At 29.1% G+C, this 5,000-nt stretch overlaps 1 protein-coding gene across 2 annotated transcripts in view; it reads left to right on the top strand.

Moving 5' to 3' along the window:
- The window catches only part of LOC123507107 (somatostatin receptor type 5-like), a 233,600-nt gene that overhangs the window by 118,121 nt on the left and 110,479 nt on the right, over positions 1–5,000 (top strand). The window lies entirely within an intron of this gene.

Raw genomic sequence — 5,000 nt, 5'->3', positions numbered from 1 at the left:
CATTTTCTTCGTTTTTGTGACACTCTGCCTTCTTTTATCATTGTTTCTTTTAAGTTTTCATTTATTTTTATCATTTTTTGTATATTTTCATGTTTTTCGATCTTATTTTCTACTTATTTACATTTTATTGGTGTATGTGTCCATTTTCTTCGTTTTTGTGACTCTCTGCCTTCTTTTATCATTGTTTCTTTTAAGTTTTCATTTATTTTTATCATTTTTTTGTATATTTTCATGTTTTCTATCTTGTTTTCTACTCATTTACATTTTATTTGTGTGTGTTTGTAAGTGTTCTTTTTTCTTCTTTTTTTTTTTGTGACTCTGCCTTCTTTTATCATTGTTTCTTTTAGGTTTACATTTATTTTTATCATTTTTGTATTTCCATGTTTTTCCATATAGTCAATCTTGTGTGATTTTGTTTATTTTCTATTTTTTATTTATTTATTTATTTATTTATTTTTTTTTTTGTGTGTGTGTGTGTGTCCTTTTTTCTTATTCTCTATGCCTCTCTTCCTGTTTTTCTTATTGTTTTTTTAGGCTTACATTTATTATTAAGATTTTTTTTTAGATTTACATTTTTTTTTCTTTACATATATATACGTAGGTGACTGTATGTGATTTTGTGTACTTTAAATTTATTATTGCTATTATTTACACTCGGACCGTGGACAGGATTCGAACCCATGCACTTGAGACCCCTCGGACCACAAAGCACGCATGGTTCCACTGTACTATTTTTTTTTTTTTTTATTCAACTTTAAGATAGGCAGAATAACGAGGTTTTTTTCTCTATCTCTCTATCTCTCTATCTCTCTCTATCTCTCTCTATCTCTATCTCCGGTTATCTATTTTCATAACTACTAAAAATGCTTAAGAATACGAAAAAGAACGTAAGAATTTTGCTTAGAAGTTGAAAGGGTTATGAATTGTTATTATTGTTATTATTATTATTATTATTATTATTATTATTTATTTATTTATTTATTTAGTATTGTTTTAAATTTTCATCTTTTTATTTCCTTCATGACCAAATTTTTTTTTCTTCTAAACTGAACGAAAAAAAAAAACAGGTGGAAAAATAGGAATATATACAAATGTTTAAGCTTTCATTTGTATTCACTTCATTTATAATTTTTTTCTAAAGTTTCCAGTCTCTCTCTCTCTCTCTCTCTCTCTCTCTCTCTCTCTCTCTCTCTCTCTCTCTCTCTCTCTCTCTCTCTCTGTAAACCTTCCCTTTTTTCCTTCTTCCTCTGCTTTGAACGAAAAAAATAGGAGAAAACGGGAAATATATACAACTGTTTAAGCTTTGTAAATAAATCTGACGTTTTCTGCAGCTAATCTTTCCTTTCTTCGTCAAGTTACGATCTCTTTTATTCGTGTCATTATTTTCTTTTGCCTTCGCGGGGAAAAGAAAACGGCAGAAAGACTCTGAAATATGAAGAATTTTATGGAAGGCTTTTAATTTTATGATAATGCGTAAATTTCCATCTGTTTATCTTTTATCCCTTCGTTAAAAACACACAAGTAAATAAAGAAGACTAGGAGGAAGAGGAAGAAATAAAGGAAGACTAGGAAGAAGAGGAAGAAATAAAGGAAGACTAAGAAGAAGATGCAAATAAAGAAGACTAGGAAGAAGAGGAAGAAATAACGGAAGACTAGGAAGAAGAGGAAGAAATAAAGGAAGGCTAGGAAGAAGAGGAAGAAATAAAGGAAGACTAGGAAGAAGAGGAAGAAATAAAGGAAGACTAGGAAGAAGAGGAAGAAATAAAGGAAGACTAAGAAGATGCAAATAAGAAAGAATAGGAAGAAGAGGATGAAATAAAGGAAGACTAGGAAGAAGAGGATGAAATAAAGGAAGGCTAGGAAGAAGAGGAAGAAATAAAGGAAGACTAGGAAGAAGAGGAAGAAATAAAGGAAGACTAGGAAGAAGAGGAAGAAATAAATTAGCAAGAATTAAAGGCTGTAATAATTCAAGTTTCCTCTTTATTTCTTTCCTATTTAATCTTTTCACATTTTCTTTCCTCGTCCAAACACAGAAGCAAATAAAGGAAGGAATAATGAGAAGGAATTTTAAAGACAGAGAATCAGAAAAAGAAGGAGAGAGAGAGAGAGAGAGAGAGATTTATAATGGACAGTGATATTGTAGGCAAGTTTCTCTCTCTCTCTCTCTCTCTCTCTCTCTCTCTCTCTCTCTCTCTCTCTCTCTCTCTCTCTCTCTCTCTCTCTCTCTCTCTCCATGTGTGTATAATTTATGGTCGTTTTCTGGGCCATTAAAAAAGTGAAGAAACCAGTAAATAAATAAAGAATGGAATTTTGAAGGAGAGTAAAAAAAAAAACGAAAAAAATAGACCTAAAAAAGCGAATATTTATAAATCAACAATATTTTAAGTTATTTTCAGTTTTTCCTTCCTTTCAATATAGTGTGATAATTTTTTTCTTTTTTTTTTTTTTTTAGTTATCTGTGCCATAAAAGTAAAACAACAACGGAAGGAAGAGAAAGATAAATTAAATGAACCCCGATCAGTACCGGCACGCATTATTACCACGAGCTTAGGGTGTGATTAGACGATTTCATTGACATTAGCAAGGGTCTGTGGAGGTCAGAAGATTAATGGCCGGAGTCTTCACTGTTTTAATCCCCTCGTAAGTTTGTGAAGCTGCATGAAATCACCAAATAGTAAGCTGAATGAATATGGTAACGCGTCAAGGCACTGAAGGGGTTAATTGTAAAGGAGGAAGTCATTGTAGAGAGAAGTGTGAAAGGAATGTTAATGGTGAAGGGAAGTTTAAAAGGGAGATTAATTGTAAAAGTGAAGTATAAGAGGAAAGTTAATTATGAAGGGGAGTATAAAGGAAAATTAATTGTGAAGGGAAGTTTAAAAGGGAAAAAAAATCATTGTTAAGTGAATTATAAAAGAAAAAGTAATTGTAAAAGGAAATATGAAAGGAAAAAAACATTGTAAAGAGAAGTATATGAGGAAAATTGATTATGAAGGGGAAAATTTAAAAGAAAAATATTGTAAAAGGACATATAAGAAGAAAGAAAATTCATTGTAAAGAAAAGTATGAGGAAAATTGATTATGAGGGCAAAATATGAAAGAAAAATATTGTCAAAGGAAATATAAAAGGAAAAAAAATCATTGTAAGAAGTATAAGAGGAAAATTAATCATGACGGGGAAAATATAAAATAAAAAAAACAGGAATCATAAAGAGAATTACAAAAGAACGAAAGCAAAAATTCTTGACATACAATAGTATTTTCAACAAGACATCGCTCTTTTTTATAGTCACGTGTGTAACTTACAATATGTTCTTTCCCTTACCCCGTCCCCCACGAAAAAAAAGAAAATATTGAAAAAAAGCAAAAATGATGACATACAATAATATTTTAAACAAGACATCAATCCTTTTTTATATTCACGTGTGTAACTTACAATAATTTCTTTCCCTTAACCAACCCGACAAGAAAAAAGAAAAGAAAAGATTGAAAAAAAGCAAAAATGATGGCATACAATAATATTTTAAACAAGACATCAATCTTTTTTTATTTCCACGTGCGTACCTTACAATAATTTCTTTCCCTTAACCAACCCGACAAGAAAAAAGAAAAGAAAAGATTGAAAAAAAGCAAAAATGATAACATACAATAATATTTTAAACAAGACATCAATCTTTTTTTATTTCCACGTGTGTACCTTACAATAATTTCTTTCCCTTAACCACCCCTACAAAAAAAGAAAAAAAAAATATTGAAAAAAGCAAAAATGATGACATACAATAATATTTTAAACAAGACATCAATCCTTTTTTATATTCACGTGCGTAACTTACAATCATTTCTTTCCCTTAACCACCCCGACAAAAAAAAAAAAAAAAAATAGCAAAAAAAAAGAACAGAAAAGATTGAAAAAAAGCAAAAAAAGATGACATACAATAATATTTTAAACAAGACATCAATCTTTTTTTTTTATTTCCACGTGCGTAACTTACAATAATTTCTTTCCCTTAACCACCCCGACAAGAAAAAAGAAAAGATTGAAAAAAAGCAAAATTATGACATACAATAATATTTCAAACTTACGATATTTTCTCTCCCTTACCCCGAAAAAAAAGAAAAAAAAGATTGAGGAGGAAAATATGAGTGATGAGACGAGGAAATAGAAAAAAAAATCTTTGAAACGTGCGACAATTTGAAGAAAGGAAGATACGAGTTAAGAAATAGAGACACATTAATTAGATAAATGTATAATAGATAATTTGAAAGACAATAAGAAGTACTCCATTTTTTCTTCTTCTTTTCCATACGCTTTTTTTTCCTCGTTGTAAATTAGGAAAGTAAATAAATAGGGGGAAAAAAATGGATGAGAAAGAGAAGATGGATAACTTAAAGAAATGGAGGAGGAAAAGAAGACAAATTAATTAAAGAAATGGAGGAGAAAAAGAAGACAAATAAAAGAAATGAAAGAAAAATCTGAAAAATAGGTAAAATTGAGGAGGAAAAGAAAACAAATAAATAATAGAAATGAAAGAAAAATAAGGAAAAAGAAAATGAAGAGGGAAAGAAGACAAATAGATAAAAGAAATGGGGGAGGAAGAGAAGACAGATAAATCAAGGAAATGGAGGAAGAAAATATAAATGAATAAAAGAAATACAAGAGAAAAAGAAGACAGATAAGAAAAAGAAACGGAGGAAGAAAAGAATACAAATAAATAAAGGAAATGGAAGACAAAAATGACAAATGAAGAAAATACAGGAAGAAAAGAAGACAAAAATACAAAAAATACATAGAAAATACAGAAAAACCTAAAAAAAAAATATGAACAATAATACTTTAAATTCTCCATGTCACTCCATTTTATGTATATGGAATGTAGAAAAAGAGATAAAAGAGATGAAGGAAAGAAGACAAGAAAAATACATTAAAATACAGAAAAAAACTAAAATATACTCATGATAGACAATAATATTTTAGAATCACCATCTTTATATATATATGGAAT

The sequence above is a fragment of the Portunus trituberculatus genome, chromosome 21 (assembly GCF_017591435.1).
Source record: "Portunus trituberculatus isolate SZX2019 chromosome 21, ASM1759143v1, whole genome shotgun sequence".
Taxonomy (NCBI): domain Eukaryota; kingdom Metazoa; phylum Arthropoda; class Malacostraca; order Decapoda; family Portunidae; genus Portunus; species Portunus trituberculatus.
The sequence above is the reverse complement of the archived record's forward strand: the minus strand, read 5'-3'. Positions and strand labels throughout refer to the sequence as shown.